Below are 22,332 nucleotides of genomic sequence, written 5' to 3'. Positions count from 1 at the left end.
GCAGTTATGCGGGGTTTTTTTTGTTTTTTTTCTGGTAGAATGAGGAAGAATGAAATGCAAGCTGCTGGTAAAATGGTAAAACACTTAATGATATAAGTTTCCACTCTAGTCCTAGTTATTTGAAAGTACTGCTGGACATTTCAGTTAGGATGTTCCTCTTATTAGCTTGGAGCAGTTTGGTCCCCAGAGGACGTTGCTTATGCAAAGAGAAGTTATGTTTTTACTTCTGTTTGATGTTTATTTATTCCAATAAATCACATGTAGTGAGAACAAAGTAGCTGTATGGAACTGTTTGCTGCTTTGTCAAAATAAAAACTAAGGGCTATTTTGATATATTTGTAAGATACAAAAGGCATGTTTTCTTATCTGAACAGAATAAAACAATTGTTAGATATGTGGCTTTTAAACTTAAACATAAAGGCATTTATGCTTATTAAACATAAATTCCTTTATGTTTAAGAAGCATTAAACATAATGGCCTTTATGTTTAACAAGCATAAAGACCTTTGTTTAATAAGCATAAAGGCCTTTATATTTAAAAAGCATAAAGGCCTTTATGCTTATTAAACATAAAGGCCTTTTAGTCTGACAGACTTTTTTCAGATTTGATATAAAGCTATAGAGTAGAGGTACAATCAGTGAATTCATGTATTCATATACTTTTGCAAAATTTACCAAGTGTAAATTTAACTGTAAATTTCTTGTGTCTAAGCAGAAATTAGACACAATTAATTACATTAATTAGACTTTAATCAGAGATTAAAGTCAGAATTCTGACTTTATGAGTTTAACTTTAATCTCGTTGGAACTTTAATCCAACGAGATTAAAGAGATTTTAAAGTCAGAATTCTTTTTTTTTTTTTTCTCGGTGGCCCTAATCCTCTTCCGTAGAAATCTTATGTTTTTTGAACAATAACATTATTTGTTGTTAATCTGTTGCTAAGAGATGAGCGTGTTTTCCGATAACCAAGTGCCACGAAGTAAACTTCTGAGTTTTACTTTTGCCAAAGTAAAAATCAGTGCGGTGCATATTAGCAGTAGCCTTTTCCCTAAAATAAGCTTTTATCTATTTTGTTTACTTAATAGCCATGTTAGCACACTGAATGGAGGAACTCAATGTAAGAAATAGTTATACCCCACATTCCACTGGCAGCATTTATGCTAACATTACCAAATTGGCTAATTTAACTTATACACTAATTTTAACTTACTGAATAGAGTAGGTTAACATGCTTGTGACTCTGGGGTGCTGTGGTGGTGCAGGGGCAAAGCACAACTCACGTGGAGGCCTTAGTCCTCGTGGCGGTGATCGCAGGTTCAATTCCTGGCCTGGCAACATTTGCCGCATGTCTTCCCCTGTCTCATTACCCTCTTTCCTGTCGGAACTACTTTCAAATAAAGGCCACCAAAGCATGGCCTTAAACAAGCATGTTTAAAAAAATGCTTGTGACTCTCCTCATGCTTGTGGCTCTTCGCATGCTATTGAGTACATTGCAGCTTACTTTAGCATTGATGCTAATGTTTAGCATCAGAATGCTGGGTTCCAACCGACAGGCAGACTTTGGCAGGCCCAGTTTAAATTTCTTGAGAAATTTTTTAGTTCCTCATTAGTGTGCAAGTGTAGGAAATTTGATTCTGGGGGGGATTCACAAAGCTTAGCTATCTCTGTTATTTTTTGCAATTGTGTTTGTTGTTCTCTATTTCTGTATCAGATCATAAGCATAAATTGTATAAAACACATACTGTACATATCCAGTCCTACAGTGAAGAACAATTTATATTTTGTTAAAATCAGGTCACAGTTCTCTTACTGTGAACCCAATATAGCAATTGTGAAAGTGATTAAAGTGACTGAAGGTCGTGGTTGTGGAAGTCATTATCTGAATTTGCTCTCCCTTAAACGTTTTAATGCATAAGAGAGGAATCATGCTTGAGATGTTGTGTCTAATTCAAGTGAGGTGGATGTTTTTAAAACACCTCTGTCTATTGTTAATTGTCATAGAATGTTTCACTGCTTGAACTGATTCATTCAAAGATGAACTGAAATGACTGAAGTTGTACCAGCTCCCAACAGAACAGATTCCTTAATGTTCAATCATGGGTTAGCTTCTTAACGAAGTTAATTTATTTGAGTTCTGTTAAGTAAAAACAAATTCTCTGTTTGAATATTTCACACTCATACAGTTTGTCTTCTACTTTTTAACACAACATCAGAATTTTAATAGGTGCTTATACAATTTTATTTGATAAGAGATAACAGATAAATGCTTTTTTTTTCTTTGGAACCTAAAAGTAATTGCATAGTCAGCACCTGTTCATCTTTGTGTTGAAATTGTTCCTGCTTTTACAAAGTCTGAAATGTTTGGTGTGAATTTTAAGTAGTATTCAGACACTTTATGGTACACTTTGAATTGCAATAATGAGCCTCATTATAATGAAGGAATTGGTAAGAAAGAAAGAAATCTGAATGAACGTGACAGGAAGTACTTTTATTTTGAAGACCTGATAGTCCTTCTGTAATAATGTTGTCATTACACAGAGAGAAAAATTATGTTTGTGGGAATTTAAGTATGTTTTGCTCTGAAATTGTTAGTGCTGAACTCAGTTTTATGACTATCTATGTTGCTATTGTTAAAAATTTTATCTAACATGAAGATTGCAACAGCCCACAATCCACAAACATCCCTTGCAAAAAAATAAAATTAAAAAATCAAGGCCACCCTTCAACGGGTGTGAATGCATCAGAGCTGCGGTTTGTGGTTTATTTAATGACGTAGTTTCACACCTACATATCAGGTAAAGATTTTTCATGAGACTTTTGTCTTAAATCTCATTTCTGTCACTTAAATGTGACCTGACTCACCCATATGACGCTATAAGATAAAGCTTACAGTGCTCTATTAGTCCACAGAGAAGCTGTCCTTTTCTTCCTGTGTGGATCTGATCCCGATATGACTGCAGTAGAAACAGGCTTCCAATACCAACGTCCTCCCAACAGTATCTTTTGCTGCAATGAAGTCTAATGAGACATCAGCCTGCTGTAGTGGGAGACAAACCAGAACTCTCTGTTGCTAAAAACCTCTGGTGGCTCTGAGTGAGGGGACCAGCTGCTTTGAAATACTGACTGCCATATTACCACTGTACGAATTTAACGTTGACATCAAAAGAGAAAAATCCAACAAAGAGGAGTTAATATGCGCCCAGAAGGTTTAGTTTCCCCACACTTTCTTAAATTTCATCCTCACATATCTGTTCTTATTGTAAACGAAAGGGGTAATCATCAGGATTAACATAATGCTGGGAAGCTCAGCCAATCATGTCCTTTTCTGAGGGAAAGTGACAGGATTATAAGATTTGCTGTTGTCGGAATAAATTAATCTTTGTATTTTTCATGTATAACATGACATTAAGCAGTGATTTTCAGCAGCACTGACACCAGAGCTGTACTCAACTCTACTTAAGTTAACAGTAGATAAATATTATTTGTACTGCAGTCACAGGAAAAGTAATGCAGCTAATTATCATACATACCTTGACAGCTTCATAGAAACACATTGCTGAGTTTATGATTGGTCAGGTTGCAGTATTATACTTTATCCTTATTGCTCTTGGCGATGCTTTGAGGACTTTTTCAGAGGACTGTAACGCTTCAGTTTGAGTTCTGCTGTTGAATTCATAACTCAGTCCCTGTATTTATGTTGCTGGTACTTATTTCTAATCCCTGCTTTGTTTAACCACACATTAAGCCCTTTTCAATTACACTTGTGTTATTTAAAATTTCAATCAGAGCAGTCTAATAGAAATAGCAGTGTTTGGTTTTTGTCTTCTCTTTTTATTAAAAAAAAGTACAGTCAACTTTTAATTGAGTAGAAAATTTGAACAACTGTTCTGTCGCTGTATGTCAAGTATGAATTAAGTGCTGAAATTTGAAGAACTTTCTGGGCAGATATGTCAAAGTATATGGTGCTACCTAAAACTTTCAGCCCTCATGGCAAATATGTTTTTTTTTTGTTTGTAAAGTTCATAATTGTTTTGTGGTTCTACAGCCATCTGCGGAATTACACCACTCGGTCAGAAACAACCAATCAGAACCAGGAGGGGGGTCTTAGTGCTGCCAATCAACCCTCCCCTTTCCTCTCTCCTTTGCTGCAGCTCTTTCCCCACAACAAAGCCTGCTGTGAATATACAGGCTAGTAAGTATGGCCACTGATGACTGCGGATAAACAGTTTTCCTGCAGCAGTAAGTTGTTTCCCTGCCATCAGCACAGCAGCAGCAAACAGGCAATCTTAAGCAGTCTATACATGAGTTTGATTGGCAAACCTTCTTCCTGAATCTAATTGGCTGTAACTTTGGGAAAGCTTTGCTTCCTCTGGTCTGAATACGGAGGAAATGATGGATCGATTAAGTCATCAGTTATTTAATTCAGAAATCTCAAGAGAAGTGTCACACCATTTTTAAGGAAGCTGACGATTGTCATTGAAGTTTCAAAGAAAAAATAATCCTAAGCACATCTCAAAGCCCACCGAGGCTCAAGAAAATGTCCTGGAAGTGACCGTCATAGTCGACTCTCTGGCACTCTACTAAATATCTCTGGTAGGATTTGGAGAAGACAGTTGCAGCATGCAAATCCAAAATTATCAATGAAATGGAGGCTCTGTCCTTGAGGAGAAGACTAGTTCTCGGAAATGTTGTCAGACGCCAGTGTCTGGCAGTGAATTGCATTTGAAGAAGGTCATAACAGAAAAAGTGTACTCTACTAAGTGGTAAAGATGTTTTTTGTTAAGAGGCTGAGTAATGCAATGCTCATCGTAGGTGGTATTTTATGTTTAACTTGATTAAAACAATATTGTGTTGAGTTATTTAAGTTGTCCTTGTTTAATGTGTTTACTACAAACAGCTACTGTTAGCAACCTAAATAATGTGGACCACTACTCACTTTCACTTGATTTTAAGGGATAACTTTGTCCTGAATTGATTGGAAGAAAAACATTCTTTGGCACATTGACCTTCTTAAGCTAAAGTTTGGAGCCCATTACACTTCCCCTCAACTTTGACTTTCTTTTTTTTTTATTATTGAACGTTTTGTAGTATTCCCATGTCAGACAGAGCTGTAAATGTTTGCTATCACTAAGAAGGTCCTTTTGACATGTGTGCCGTCTGTTTTCTCTGCTTCTTTGAAAACTGTTGAACTGTAAAATGGCTTGCAGTATCAAAGCGTGAAATAGGTTGATGTGACACATTTATCACCTCAAAATACCATCAAGCTAGATTTAGTTTAAGAGATTAGAAAGAAGATCTATAAGATCATACACTGAATCTTGTGATATAAATGCTCAGATTCTTTTTGGACATGTAATTTCCCGGACACTAGACAGGAGATTATCATATCGTGGACTGAAATCATTTTCATGGGTAAACTGTGATTGGCTATGGTTTGCTGCCATTTTGGGTCTGTATTGAATATGGTAGTGGGAAATTGTTTGATGAAAGTTAAATAAAAAAACTTTTTTCAAAAATTAATATTCAACTTAATATCCTTTTCTTTCAGTTTGAAGTGAACATCATTTTAAATCTAATTCCGTCAGGGGTGTAATAGTTTTTGTCTTCACTGTTTCTGGACCCTGAATTTGACATGAAGGAGAAGCAGGTAGCAGATATCCATGATGTGTGGCCCAAATGGACCTGCATGTCTTGGCCAACAGAGAATTTACAAGGAAAGACCAACGCTAATGTTACTTCTACAACCTAACCAGGACTACATCTAGGTCTCAATGCACCAAGTAGCCACACATCTACATCCTCTTGTGCTTCTTGTGAGGTAATGAAAGTGGTGTTGCTGTTTGTTGCTTGACAGTGACACTGACAGTGATGGTGGAGGGGTAAGAGTGTCCAGATAAACACCAAGCTGTTTTATCTCACTGTTAGGCTCCCCAGCTCATGCTTAAGGTGTGAAAATCAGGATGATTATTGTTTAGTCATGGCCCTCTGTTTAGCAAAGATCATCATAGCCTTTTTTTCCCTCTTATAAATCTATCTACAGTGAACAATGTGTTTCAAATTAGAGGGGAGAGGGGTCTGTATTATTATTAATACTAATTAATATTAATGAATACTTATGAAGAGCAATATTGCCTTATTGATTTTCTGTTACATTAGAAGCGGCTGAATTATTTACTTCTCCTCACATTCACCTCTTTCTCACCTATTCTGTCACTGGCTGCACAGATTGTGGCTTAATATTAAGCATTCCCTGTAATTGGCCGAATTAGCTGCCAGTAAACATGGAGAGCAGCCATCAGGTCAATAATGATAATGCACCAATGACATCACCCCTATTTATTGCATGGAACCAGTAGTGACAGGGTAAGGGACTGCTGCACAGAATAAAATCAAGCTTGTGAGAGAAACATAGCCAGGTTTTAATCCACTCTACAGTGATATTTCACCATTATACAGAGGTAGGAATCTGTGAAAATTAAAGAGCCTTGGTATCTCAATGTCATTTTCACAAAGGTATCCATCAGTCATATATTGATTTACTGCTCTGTTTGGTGTTTTTAATTGATTTCTTTATTAGATTAGAGTCACCAGCTTTGCCATTACCACCAATCACAGAGAACCCCTGGTAATAACAGAGCTACTTGAACAGGGCAGACGTAACAGAAGGTTCATCATGCAGGAAAATTTAACATCGAGAAAATGTTTCCCTGCTGAGCAAGAAAGCGTTGAGCTGCAGTCATGAAGGGCAAAGTCATCTTTAATGAGTTGCAACACTATTAAAATTCAGCTTTATTCAGTAGCACAACAGAGAAATCAGCAGTCCATTGGGAAATAATGTAAATCTTTATTCTATGCGCAGTAGCCAAATAGTGTGCAGCATGCTTTTGAGGACTGTTTGGGTGGGGGAAAGTAAATTGGAAAGAGCAAAGCTAACCAGAAAACTGAACTTGTTTTAAGTCATGACCAGTACTATGAAAAAGAAAAAAACAAAAAAAAAATATCTTCTATATTTTGAAAAATATCACTTTTATATTTTGGGGTTAGAATCTGTTCTGTGTAGGACAGTAATTACTGCCTAGAAAATTTGTATTTCTAGATTTTTAATAATTAAAGAGAAACTCTTCCGTTACTTTGTACTTTAAACACGGATCCTGTACCCGTTTTTAAGTGTTTGGGAAGGATAAGATGTTGATTTTCAACTTTTTCTCTTATTATTATCTTAAAAATATTTCACAACGATGCAACGACCAATCAGGTCAGCAGAGAAGACCTTCTCTGCATCCATGAATTGTACAGGTGTGAGATCACTTAAAAGTGCAGCTAACATCTCAGCAGACCCCACACAAACAAAACTAAACAGCGCTTTAAAACGCTTTTTGCAACAACAATAAAAAAGGCCACTTATTTTTCTTCCAGTAGGGTTTTCTTTAATGAACACGGTAAACACTTTAGAGCCTGAGTAGTCAGCTACTCTGCTGTGAAACTAAACAATCATATTTGCACTAACTTAATATGCCTTTTTTTCTCTTTACATTAAAAATGGTTGTAAATACACATACGTGTACTTAATTTTCCTTTTTATTTTTTATTTCCTCTTATATTTATCTATGCATACTTTTATTCTGAGAGCGCTTGAAACTGAAGTCACATTTCTTTGTCCATTCTTATAAGGATGTTGCAACTTTCTTTTTTTAACAAATCCAAAATCATAATTGAATGATGTTGTGCTGACTGCATAGAGTAGTCTATTGGCTGGAGCTGCATGCTTTTCTCAACCACAAGTAAATGTTATGCAGATTTATTCTGGACAGTGGCACAAAATAAATTTTTGCGACATCAGTTTTTCCATGGTTTCTCTAAATGTCCATTTTTACTGTGCAAACTAAATTGCAAAATCTTGAAACTTTTCCTAACCTCCATGCGAAGCAGAAAACAGATTCTAATGTTATTGTTAATTCAGTGTTGCTGTATATTTTACCATTTTCAAGGGACACAACTTTAGAAAACCAACATTATACTTAAATACTTGTAGGTAATATTTGTGTAACCCATGTTATTTTAGCGAATATGAATTATAGCCTGTAATACACTATAATGTCAATAGGTGGCAGTAAATAGCTTCAAAGTAGTCTAAAGCTACAGTGATATGCTACAGGATATAAGCTAGAACAACCAGAAGAAGAAAAAAAACGTTGTGTGGTCATTTTTCAAGAATTAGTTTCAAGAAAACCGAGTTTTGTCAGTAAAGTGGCCACAAAACGTTTTTTTTTCTTCTTCTTCTGGTTGTTCTAGCTCATATCCTGTAGCATATCACTGTAGCTTTGGACTACTTTGAAGCTATTTACTGCCACCTATTGGCAATATAGTGTATTACAGGCTATAATTCATATTCGCTAAAATAACATGGGTTACATTTGCAAACGCTGACAATAGCTACATTTTAAAGTTAATTCACCAATGCACCATTGTCTTCCACATATACTCAATACAAAGCGGTTAATCTTAACACCTTTAGTTTGGCAGGTCAGAGATCTATAGCTAGGGATCGAAAATTATCTTTTTTGGGGCTGTTGCATATGTACACAATAAATTGTCATTACAAAAACCCACTGGAAGTGCAGAAAATACAGAATACTATTGAGATCCCAAACTTTAGTCTCTTAATGATATATTATTTGTTTATAAAAGGTGGCGGCCTGTCAGTCGGATCTACCGGTGAGAACATGCATGTCCGTATGTAATTGCCTACTGTTGTGCATACCTGCCCCAGAGCACCTAATCATTCACCTTGACCATATGAAAGCTGCTGGCTCGCTGACGGGCCATTGCCGGTGACAACGGTGGCAAGACTGTGACTGACTGTGACAACCTCACTGGGTGACCAGTGCATCCTCTTCCAGTCTCCATAAATCACTCCCTGGTTTCCACCATGCACACAGAGGAGTGGGATTGAGCCCATCTGGGTTTCACACTAATGGTGACTAATAGAAAACTCCTGCCACCGCAGAGAGGGAGTTAACTGTGTGAAAAGAAATTCTTTTGATTGGAGATTTCCAGGAAAATGCTAAATAGTAGCTTTATATTTGAGGAATGTAATTCTAGGAGCCTGGTGATTGACGAACCATTGTCCAATGTAGTGGTTCAGATTTTTAAAAGTCTTTAAATCTGATGTGAGATGCAGATTTTCACAGACTTTTATGATTCTAGCTCAGTAGCTTTTTAAATATCTTAATCTAAATTTATTAGTTCTTAGAAAAGGCATTTTTAAAAAGCCCTCATTCCATTTCAGCTTGGTTTGCATGCCACAGTTTATCAAATTAGGCTTTGATTAAATCCCTTCATCTTTTACTTTTTCATCTAGTATTAAGAATGAAAGGATCTTTCTGATTACAGTTAAATGAGGGTTTATGTAAAATCCATCCATTTAAACTTTATATCGGGTAATAATGTTATTCAAAAACATATTTGAAGTATTGCTTTGATTCTTTCTATGCATGAGAAATCCTTTAATCTCCCGTGGAAACCATTCAGCGTTACCTAAATGCTGGCCTCTAACCGAGTATCCACTTCACAGAGGACCCTTCACCTCAGCCTTCCACATTTTGCTCCACCAGACTAGTGGCAGCAGCTATTAACAAACACCTGCTGGGACTGCTGAGCTTATCATATGAATTACTTCTCAGTCAAATGTTCCTAAGAACATCATAATGAGAAACGTTGTTGTGATGACATGCTGAAGGCAGAGTGCTGGAAAGAGAAGGAGCTTCTTTAAAGAGAATTGCGAAGTTAATTGTCTTTCTAAGATTTGTTTGATATATACAGTATTTTTAAAACAATTGAAGCTAACAAAAGTTACTTGATTGTGCTATAAAATGGGACTGTGCCTGGAAAATACAAAATACAGTTTTCTAAGTGGAAGTTCATGAATATTAATGGTTTTTCTGCTGTCTTGGGGATACTATCTCTCCTTGCAGGAGTACATAGAGTTTAACCAGATGAGCTTCGTTACACCGGTGCTCAGGCTGGATTTAGAGCTGAACCGGAGGTCTGATGGGCAAACATAATGCACACATGTTGTCAGCAGAACCATGGCACTCAGACAGACAATGTTTAATCAAGTCAGAAAACTGTTTGCAATTTAAGTATAATTTACTTGGCAATTATACTGCGACGTTAGTTTAACTCTTAAGGTGTTGGTGCACCTGGCAGAAGCTCTATTTGTTTTATTTTGTTTGTTTTTTTGCCTCTCCTTTCTAGTCTCCTGCAGTGCAGTGTTTTGTTTTCTGCTTGAAATAGCAATTCTGTGGAGGTTAAATTATTTCTGGCTCATGTCTTTACAAGGTTGAATTAATTTCCATTTGAAGTTGAGTGATTTCTTAAGGTTGGTAAGTGAATGAACTCTGAATTTTACTGTACACAGATACTGAAACAATCTCTGAATTGAGCAAGGAGACAAACCCTGTCATGGACCTCAGACTGTTTTAGAGTGCCCTCATAGCTACCATTGACCACTGGATTCAGGTTTCACTCTACACATGACTCTGAAAGGATAAAATAGATAAAGATATATTTTTTTACAGGAATAATATTCAATATATAATATTCTTTTTGCATGATCGTGACTGGGGAGACCTGTGAAGTATACTTCATTACCAATTAATCATTCTGCAAAGACCGATTGCTTTAGCTTTTTACTGCAGATACAGTACATCGCTTTATATTGATGTTTTCTGACACCAATATAAAGTGATGTCAAAAAACATCTCTTTATTTTGCGGTCCAACTTTTACACATGATTTGAAATAGAATAGAGTAGAATGACTTGATGGCTAGAGGTAACCCAGTTGAAATATTCTCCTTGTGGCTATGCTGGCCTTTAGTCTGTTTTCTAGATGTTTTCCTGAGTGAATTGTTTTAGGTGTTAAAGTTCAGCCAATTTCAGCTGAACCAGCCTTTTCTCTGTTCCTCTGAATATGTGGCATGCTTTATATGCCACAGTTCATTTCTTTCTTGTTACTTTTAATTGACAATATCCCTGTGAATCTTGTATGAGCAAAAACATTTGGTTGGTTTTTTTTCATCCTTTTTGTGTGTACATCTTAACAAAATTACAATAACGCACAAATAAATTTTCCCACTATTTGTGTCTTACTAAACTATCAATCAATCAAATTTTATTTGTATAGCACATTTCAGCAGCAAGGCATTTCAAAGTGCTTTACATCATATCAAACACAGAAACACAATGCAAGATGGAATCAACAATCAAAACATGACATTAAGTCAAGTTCCATCATTACATTTGTAATTGATTACATTTCAAATACAATCCTAAACAAGTGGGCTTTTAGTTGAGATTTAAAGAAGTGTTTCAGCTGTTTTAGAAGAAGAAGAATTACTTTATTCATCCCAGCAGGGAAATTATTTCGCAGTTACAGCAAGAATGTTTTATACACAGATTAACACACACCCTACGGGAGCTGTGTCTGCAGGCAGCCAGCTGAGCTGGCGCCATTTTTGAAGGAGGACATGCGGCAAAGGTTGTCGGGACCGGGAGTCGAACCCGCGACATCCGCGGGTCTAAGGCATCTAAATGTGGGGCGTGCTAACCCCCTGCGCCACCACAGCATACCCCACAGTTTACAGTTTTCTGGAAGTTTGTTCCAAATTTGTGGTGCATACTAACCTGCACACTATGGTGTTTTCTGTTTCTTGTAAGACGACTGAAAGATACACTGGTTGGCAGACGTCTGATGATAGTGAGTACATTGTATTGGCTCAATGACAATATCTGCCAATTCTCAGCAGACTGAAAGCAAGTTGAGCAACAAGCCTCTAAGTGTCATATTAGCAGAGGTAACGGCCTGAAAAGTGACTGCACTGTTCTCTATATGTAGTTGATCATTTGTCCTCTGCTCAGCCAGCAGTTGCAGTTCTTTTGTTTCTTTCTGGGCTATGCTCCTTTTGATATCTTTATCTGTTAGCGGACTCAAAAGTTCTGCGGTCAAAACTCAAACACATCTGCATCTTAATGAATTAAAATATCTTTGATAAGTTACTTTAGTAATTTAGTGTTGCTATATGGTCAAATCCAGTAAATTCTCATTTATTTGACCAATTCAATTCACAAAGGGAAAGATTATATAGATTAATTACACATAGGCAGATGTTTTCAAGTCTTTGCTTCAGTGTGTATTTCTAATATCTAGGGTTAAAGGATATTACCCTGGATATCCAGGGTAATATTCTGGGTATTACTGATACAGCACCTTGTATCAAGATACTGTATCTTGATACAGTGCAAGATACTGTATCAAGATATTCAGTACAATCAAGATACTTGACTGTATATTTCTGATACAGTAAAGTATCTTTAACTTTCTTCCACATTTAGTATCTTTTAGCTTTCTTGCTTCACAATCAAGCGGGTTTAATCTTTACAGTCTTTCACAATGTGTTGCAGCAAAGCTTTTCGTCTAACCCACAAAATTAAAATGATTAACTTTAATCCGCTCTGGGATTCAATGAACTACTTTTTTTATTAAAAAAACCTTGGCTCTCTTTGAAATTGTGTCACTCTTCACTTTTTCATATCCAAAATGTCTCTTGTTTTTCTTATTTTCTTTCTCCCCATGACAGTTTCCAAACCAGCTGTCAGCTTTTATCCCACCTAAATATCAGCGATTACTCTCCTGAAACAAGTCCCAGTTGACCATTTTTTGTCGATTTTCACGCTAGCTTTCCTCTCTGATGTTTTATTGTTTTCTTTTTAGTTTTCCCTTCATGTTCCGATTTTGTCTTGCTTTACAATTTTTCTTCTGTGTTGCACTCGTTTAAGTTACTGATGAATAGCAGGTAACAATCTGGTCCTCTTAAGAAAACTAATCTAAACACAAGGGGAGCTGTGCTTGAACAAAGCTCTTTCTCTCTGCCCCTCCCTAATGACCTTCCATCATCCATACAATGAATCTGTGCGTTGCAGTGGGTAATAGCTCTCTTGGCAGCAGGTTTCGTCTTATTAGTCTCCAAACCTACTCTGGTGTAATAACAGATCCACACTGGCTTCAGTTCTGGTATAAAAAATATTTTTTTATTAATTCTGAAGCTGCTTGCTGTTTCTTCGTTTAGGGAGATGTATTAATGCTTTGCTGTTTAGGGAACAATGTTAATGCTCCCTAAACAAAGGAACGTAATATACAGTAGCTCCTTTGTTAATATTGTGTTATTACGCATCCTTCAGAGTCGTGTGTGAAATTGTAAGCTTCACTATATATCATGACTACATTGACATGCTCATATGGTATTAGCATGCCAATAATATGTGTTGGGTGGGGACCCACTATCTATAGTTTACAAAGATGATTGTTCCTGAAATGCTAAAGGTCACAGACAGTTGGAAGCAACTGTCTGTTGGAAGCAACTTGTTATGCAGAAACTGTATACCAAGTTTCTCCATAACAAGAAACTTGTTATACACTTTCTTCCATTCTGCAGATGCAACAACTTCATTTTTTAGACATGTTTTTTTTACTGAAAGATATATGTTGTAGTCAGATAACAAATTTCAATTGTCAATAACAAAAATCAACACATTTTCTTGTTCACATGTGCTAAGTGTTTCTATCAACAAGCAAACAAAAGGAAATGTTTAGAGTAATAGTTGCCTTTTCACAAAAATAATTATATTTCTCTATACTAGACATCTACTAATATATCGGTTCCTTTTTGATTGGGTATTTTTTGTATCACTCTTTATGCTGGACATTTTTTAGAAATTCAGCTCTGAGGGGGAAATATTTTATAGTTAGATCCAAGCTGATTGTATCAAGCCACCCATATTTCCACCTTTAGAACTTTTCAGTTTCCCTAAAATGAGCATAAAAGGTTAGATTTTATTGTGTTAATCATGCCCTAAACCAAACCTTGACATTTCCTTTTCCATGTATTTGTCTATGCACTTCTAACTATAGTCAGATTAATGCATTGATAGGATATTCATTTATGAAAAGAATAGCTGATACTTGCCAGCCTACAAAAAGAAACAAAGCTATCTTCAATGATTCAAGATATCAATTTTTACAGTGAAGATATATTTAATAAGAAGAAAGTTTAAGATCAGTATTATCCTCTGCATAGAGGTCAATTAATCACATTTTCAAATCAATATGTGTTTTGATCCTTAATTCAAAAGAAGTGGAGGGTATCCTTCTCACAATCAAATGGTTGTTAGGTTGTCATTTTCTTTTCTTAAGGATGGATTTTGTTATGTGTTTTCTGTCACTTGTCGCCTGACTTCTCAAGCTGGATGCCATAGAAATAACTAGGTGTCCTTCCTGCAGCTGACTTTGCCGTTTTACTTCACATTTTATAACAGAGTAAATAACCAGCCCTATCTGACCTGGCTTGCCAGCAGACTCTTGGTGCAGACACCAGCAGACCAAATTCATTTCTTACCTTGACTTGACTGTGATGCTCTTCTAACAGGCTTGTCAGCGCGCAGAGTGAAAATACCGCAGATAATAAAAAATACAAAGTTTGACTTCAGACATCGGCTCAGCCAGAAAGAAAACATTTATTGAAATCCAGACGGCTTCCTTCAGAGTCGTGCTCAATTCACAGGTCATTTAAATTTGATCCTGCGGAGAGATTTTCTTTCCTGATCACTGCATTCCTCACAGGATCTTTGTGTGTAGTAACTATATAGTAACTAATTTCTATTATGGTGTTTTTAACTCATAAATTCCTGTATTTGGAATTTTCTGTGAAACTTGTTTTAGGTTGGTTTTTTTACGGTGGAGTACAACTGTAGTTTTTACTGACCAGGTTGATATAAAGTAAATTGGCTTTTCTTCACACTGAATGGATAACATTAATTCTTGCAAGCATTTAAAGAGTACCGAACTTTTAAAGTTGCTTTCTGGGATTGTTGTCCTTAAAATACATAATCCTCTTCTTCATATTGCATTGGTTTCTCAGCTGCTGCTACTCTGCGGTCTGAAAGTCCACTGCAACATTCAGATTCTCGTTGCTCTATCAGCATTTTTTGTTCTCAAACATTTGCTGGCTTTGTGTTTATAAGTTGTTGAGCCTGAGCTGCACTTTGTTGTGGAGGTGTAAGTCAAGTATTTGGCTGGATTCCCAGAAAAGGATTAATCTCACTGTTGAGATTAGAGACAACACTTATAATCAGAGCTTTTTTTTTTCCATTGAGAAAAGTTATTTATTGTGGGGATTTTTTGTCAATGGAGATAGACCTGCTGTAAGGAAATATTTACTGATAAAATATCATCTGATTTACTAAGAGAATGATTTCAAAGATTTTAAGCTCCTCAAATAAAATCAGTTCCTTCTTTTTTAATTCTCGTTGCTCTAAATCACAGATAGAATGGCACAGCCAAAGAAAAATCTGAATAAACCAGATGAGTACAGAACAAGCTCTTCTGGAGAAAAAGTTTTTTTTTCTTTTGTCCTCCTGCTCTAAACTACCTGATCGATGAGATAGAGATCTAGTGGTCAATGTTCCACTTTCTTAAAAGGCACCAGGGGATCCACAGCCTACTTTATCTTTATCACTGCTCGGTCTTTGTGCCGACCCCTGGAAGCTGATTCAGGCTCAGTGTTAGTTCAAATAGAGATCAGGGTGGAGGCTCTGAGACAGAATAGATGGGAATTGATGACAGGGTGCTGACACTTTGCCTCCCTTATCCTTGCATCTTATTTTGGTTCTGTCTTTCCCACCTAGCCTCATTTTTTAAAATTATTATTATTATTCTAAACACCAACAGCTGGTTCTCCTAAATTCCCCATAAACCTCCCTGGTTCAAAAGCAAATCAGGTTGCAATAATAGACTACCACCTGTGCTCCTACCCCTGTCAACCTCACAACACCATCCCTGCCAGCTACACTCCACCATTTCAGCCTTGGCATCCCACTCTCTGACTTATGGACAGTGTCTCTAACAACATCTGCTCTGTGACGCCCAGCCGCCAACACAACTCTCTGGCTTGCAGTCTGGTACTTTTAGTCCAGTCTTCAGACATTGTTCTTTGCTGACAGCTGGATTTGTTTCAATGATGATCTCTAAACTGATTAGCTATATCCACTTTTTGACCCTAAAGGGACTGGGCTTCAGAAACCCTCTATTTAGTAAACTCAGACTGAGTGGCTGCTTTCCACTTGGCATAAGCGCTTAGAGATTTCAAGGACAATTGTGGGGTTTTTTTCTGCCAGGCATGTTTTGTACACTAATTGATGGCCAGGTCAACAGGTAATGCTGTAAATGAGTCACTTCACAACACAGCAACACTGAAGCTAACCTTCCTACAGCTGCACCTCAAGCGTTCCAAGGCCTATAAAAATCCAGGGATACTTTAATAAACTGTTTTGTTCTGCAGCTCCTCTGAGTCCAAGCCGGCAGATGCAGATGCTGATTATCTCAGCTCTCCATATGGCACCACTGCACATCCAGCCCCCTTTTTTTGCTCAAACCCCACCCTCCCATCAGCCTCCTGTTACCTTCTCAGTGTCCGGGTTGCTACACGAATTGGAAAGTTGTCAGTAGCAACTTAGAGCTTATTGAAGTATGCAGAAGAGAAAAAAAATACCACATTTACTCACACATCACTAATACCTTGATAGATTTTTAACTAACCTTGGTGAGTTTTGAAATTCTAACTGCTATATTGGTGGTAGAGCTAAGCTTAGGCAAAGCAAACAGCTGATGTTGACATGTCGGTTTGAAAAACCAGTGATTCACCTGAATCCTCGTTTTAAGTGTTTAGACTCAGTGTTGTAATGGCAATCATATCGTAAGTCTAATCTAATTGGGTTGGGGGTTTTTTGCAGCTGACAAAAGGTTCTTTCTCTGCCACTCATGTGTGTATGTCGTGCTTTGGTGGAGGTGTGTGCAAAACCCGTGTCCTGTGGGAGCTTCCTCATTAAACGCCTGTCAAGCCTCTGTCTGCAGACCTGCCAACCTTTCTGTCACACTGCAAGAAACACACACGCATACACATCTTTAGATATAAACAAATATAAATGGACAGTGGCACACATCCAAGTAGTCTTTCCGAGCAGCTTCAGTTTCAAACACAGACCTGAAAGAGAAAACTGAGGGCAGAGTTGTAGAGAATTAGCAGTGGGTTGCTTCAAGGTGTACAACTTTGTCCAACTTGGTATCAAAAGGACATGACTTGTTGAATAGTTGGAAATCTGATGCATATTTAATGTCATGAATGCGCATTGAACATTTTGGCACTCAAACCATGAAATGCTTGTGTTTTTGCTGCCCAGCAACACTTTGTTCTCCAAAGAAATGGTTCTTTGCCAATGACATCTAGACTTATGATCATATGACCTGTGATCTTCATGCTGCCTTCACAGCATAAAGGTTCATCTTCTGAGAATTAATGGTGTTTTGGGGTGTCATGCATGTTGGTTTTCTGCCTCATATTATGTTTTGTTTGTAGGTCAAAGAGCTCAATTTCTTTATTATCTGACCATGAGACCGTCTCCCACATATTTGTTGTGTTCCTTAACATGCCATGATTCTATGCATGCCAACGCGTAGTTGGTGTTATTTGGCTTCTGAGTTGCAATTCTGGTGTACTGAGTTACATTTAACTTTTTTTTTTTGTCGTTTACTTGTGCTTTGTTCTAGTTCTGATTATTCCCTATTGATCAGTTATTCCCCTTGGTGCTCTTGCATTGCTAACTCTGCTTCATTTGGCTGTTTCCCTCTGGCTCTCAGTACTCAGTCCCCTCACAGCTGACATTCATTCTACTAATTAAATCGCTTGCCAATGCTTTGTGTAACCACTTCACCTAATTGTTCCTTTCTTATTTTTTCCTCATTGGATTCTTCTATTACACACTTGTGGTTTTGTTCCTCCTGAGTTTTCCCACCTACAGTATGTGTTTCTGTTTCTCATAGTTTTGATTGTTTTGATATTTATTAAGTATACCTTTTTGTAACTACTGCACTTGCCTACATTTGGGTTCTCCAAATTATAAGAATGACACTGTGGACTTGTGGAAAAATAAAATTTTTGTTGATTTCTGTTATCAATTGATTCCTTTTTGGCCATTTTCCAAAAACGCCACATTTTATACCAATAGTTGTCTGCTACTAAAGCTGTGGAAGAATATGAATAAGTGTACAGAAATGCCATGAGCCATGTCTTTGTATGTTTTCAAAGTACAGAATTATTCATACAGTAGGTGTATTTGTATATTAAATTACACATTTGACTATGTATTGAAGTCAAATGGCTGCACTGGAACATATTTGGGGGTAGCAGAGTAAAAAGGGTGACTGCAAATGCTCGTTGTACAGACATTTATTTTCTAATTTCTTTGTGACGGTCAATGACAATAACATAAATAGGGGTTTGGGATCGTAGAGTGGTAAAATGGGAAAAGGTTCAAGGGGAATTAAAATTTTGCAAAGTACTGTATTTTGTTCAAGGCAAATGGATCCTTTGCACAAAAACTGACAGCCATTATACTGCTTACAAAGAGAGTGCCCCTGACAACAGGAATATATTTGGCCCTGCGAAACTCACTGACACTTAATAAGTGCTAATTGTGACTGCGTTGCTGTTCATCACTCCCAGTTTGCACCTAATATACCTGGTTGTGTTTTTGTTTTTCTGTTGACAATTCCCCCGCCGAAGCCTCTCTTCTGTCACTCACTCCATCGCTCTCATCTCCTCTCAGTCAGACCGTCAGTTCCTCCTTTACCGTCTTTTCCATTTTTCTTTCTGTCTGACCCACCTGACACTCATCTGTCCTTCACAGCACTCACTGCAGTATTAAATTCTGTTTACAGTGAAGCTACCAAATTATTAAAAAGTGCAGCATTTACCTTGGGCTGTATTGTTGCAAGAGATTTTTTTTCCCTGCTCATAATTTTCCAATATAATTAGTTTCACACCATTAGTGTCAAAGCCCTAAGCAGAGGCTTTAAAAGAGCAGTCTGTCTACTTTTAATGTCTAGCCTGTTTACTACACTTGTTTCATCGGCTTGCTTACACAAATTTGAATAATCTCTTATTCTGTCTAAATATGTTTAAGCAACTTTAGTAAATGTTTAATTGCTTGTGCAATAATTTAAGCAAAATAAATTATGCCAAAAGAGATGTGGGGGAATATTGGTATAAGCCAGAGAACAGACAGAAAAAGATTGAGGATCTCAGGATAATTTTTGGAATGAAGGAAATACAAGCTATGATATATCTGAAAACCTACACCTTATTTTCAAATGAGGTAAAGTCAAAAGATTTTACCGGCAAAACAGAAACTTTTTTAGTGATACTGGCATGAAAAAAGAAACCAGACAAAGAGCATGTTCCTCCAATGCTCTTTAATGTGATGTTTGTGTTATTGTTAGTTAGGTGGCAAACTACCAGGTCACATCTATTTGGTGGCAAATTCATAGTGTTACTTGAGGATATTGTTGAGTGGAAAAGCTAAACTGAAAGCCACGAAGCTGCAAAGACACATGTAGAATGAGATTTTACTGTCGTCTTATTTTCTTGTTTAATCTGTCATCAGAGAGATTGATTCTAGCTGCTGGTTTCTGATAAGAAGTTGAGCAAAATGAGTCTGATGTCGCTGTTGACTTGCTGTTATTGTTTTGGAGATTGATGTTTTTGCTCTGAGTAGATTCTTTATAGTGTTCATGCTCAACATTGTTGCATTAAGTAGAGAGTGACTGAGACTGTACAAGAACCAATTAATCATGTGTGTTGCAGACAAGGGAATTGTGTTTGGCGGTGATATATAGATAAAATCCTGTCTTGCCTGTTTTAAACTACTTCCAGTCTACAGCCCTCTTGCTAAATATAGATGAACTTCAGTAGTGTTAAATATATGGTTCTTGACTCCAGCAGTGTTTAGAAGCATCTCCAGCTCATCACTGGTTGAAATGGGCGATTTACACTCCCAGCATGTCATCAAGTCCTGCAGTAGATGTGGGTTTTAGTGGAGTTTATTGAGAGTTAATGGATGACACAAATGCTGCAGAACCAAATAAACGAACAAACAAAAAACCTGAAGGTTCAATCATCTCTTTACTTAATCCCATGTCCTCTCATTTGGTATTGGGCCCCCTACCTGTGCTATTCGCAGTATAAGTATTGGAGGAGCATCTGACTGTGCACCATGGACTGTTGATGTCCCAGAGGGAAATTGTACTAAAAAGATATTTTACTATTTTTCAAAGAATCTGGAGTCAATGACCTTCTTACAGATGAAACCTGAACTGGGTTACTTTGAACTGAACAGAGATAATTTAAAACACACTTTCAGATTTTTGACTCATTATTATATTTTAAAATATTTTTTTAGAACAATCTTGACAAGAACATAAAAAACTTCATGTTAAGCCAATGAATTGGACAACACCATTTCCAGTGAAGACGGGATGTTGTGTAAAACATAAACGGAAACAGAATATAATGATTTGCAAATCCTTTTTGACCTGTATTCAATTGATTTCATTACAGAGAAGACATATATAATCTTATAATTTATATATATATATATTTTCGCAATTATTCACATTTAGATTTTGATGCCAGCAACACATCTGCAGTAAACTCATTTGCATCTCAGCTCAAATCAGTTACATTCATTACATAGCAGGAAGTCAGTGTTAACTTGAGCTCTTAATTTATTGATGGAGATATGGTAATCAACAGCAGGTTGGGACGATGTCCTACTAAGGCAGGCTGTGGTTTTAACGACTTTCATTTGATATTAATAGGATGAAAGAACGAAAACAGAACCTGCAACATTTCACCACCAGAAGAACCTGCATAGCAGGATAGGTCGGTGGTTTGACACTGTTTATGCTAATTTCTGGCCCGACCATCAAATCAAGACTTAGTGGACCTGTCAAATTTTTTCCCCAATCGGTTACCATTTTGATCAGCACAATCTGTTTTCTGTCTCATGTTTATAGCTGCTGCTGTCTGCTTCGAGGTGTTATGTGTTCAGAGATGATATTGTCTACATTTGTTAAAAGAGTAGTTGTTTAAGCTACTGTAGCCCTTTCATAATCTCCAACTAGTCTTCCGATTCTACTTCAACATAAACATTTTCATCTACACAGCTGTCACTCTGCATCGGCTGTCTTTTTGTTAACTGTTCTCTGTCTGCCACAGAGACGGTTGTACAAGATAATCCTGATAGATCAGCTGTTCCTGACATAGACACACAAGCCAGTTGGTCCGACTCTCATCAACCATGTCACTTTCAAAGTCATTTAAATCCTTTCTGTTCCATTCTGATACTCAGTTTGAACAAGGGGTTTTCACCATGTCGAGAAGGCTAAATGCACAGAGCTGTGGCTATGAGATTGGCTAATGCACATTTTGGGTTAATGTGGAAGTTTAAATGATAGATGTTTGCAATTTTAAATTAGCTACATTGGAGCACGTTCACATCGGAAACTTGGCAAACCTTTGTTTCCAAAGAATGGAGATTGAGATCCTTCTAAATAGCAGTCTGTTTATACATGTATACTTTTTTTCCATTAACTTGGTGATTTTTCATAAAAACAAAGAAGCATCATTAAAACATTTACAGAAATTATAACGGGGGAAAGGATTAGGATGTTATATCGGGTATTTTCTCCATGAGTCACGGCTGCATGCTGTGGCGTTTGATGAGGAATTTTGACTTGGAGCCGGGTAGTTCCCCTGAGATATTGCGGTATTTTGCAGAAGAATCCAGAGGACCGCACTGATGGAAAAGGACAGACTATATGTGTCTGTCTGTGTTTATAAGTGAATCTTGGAGTTTGTGTCGGCAGCCTTCTAAACCCCCACTGATAAAAGCCCACCAAAGTGCGTCTGGTTTGTGAGTGGGAAGGTGTGTTGCACCACAGCCTGCGGTGCTGAAAAGGAAGAGAAGAGTGCGTTGGAAAGGAGACAAGAAGAGTAAACAGTGAGGGGTATTAACGAAAAGAGATGAACAAGAGATGGTGAGAAATTGTAGAAATGCAACAGGGAATATAAGGACACAACTGAAAAGGGTCTCATTTCCCCTGTGTGGTGTGTAGTTATTACCACGATTTTAAGACACCTTTGGAAGAACGAATGGCTGTCAGAGCTGGCTGCTCCTCCACCCATCCACACACCCAGAGACTCCATTACATCCTGATGGGCAGGGATTTAAAACCCATCGTGGGCATATAGGTGCGAAGGGGAACGCAATGTATGGGTGCTGAGAAACACATAGACAGGCAATCTTCCATGATGAAGAGGTTGCCTCTTCTGTATCTTCTCTCGGACTCAGCATGTCTTCCTACATCCCCTTCAAGGCC

At 37.3% G+C, this 22,332-nt stretch overlaps 1 protein-coding gene across 2 annotated transcripts in view; it reads left to right on the top strand.

Moving 5' to 3' along the window:
* Nucleotides 1-22,332, top strand: part of grik4 (glutamate receptor, ionotropic, kainate 4) — a 334,582-nt gene that overhangs the window by 187,825 nt on the left and 124,425 nt on the right. The window lies entirely within an intron of this gene.

This window comes from Xiphophorus couchianus, chromosome 18, assembly GCF_001444195.1.
Source record: "Xiphophorus couchianus chromosome 18, X_couchianus-1.0, whole genome shotgun sequence".
Lineage (NCBI taxonomy): Eukaryota > Metazoa > Chordata > Actinopteri > Cyprinodontiformes > Poeciliidae > Xiphophorus > Xiphophorus couchianus.
This window is presented reverse-complemented; position numbering and strand designations above follow the sequence as displayed.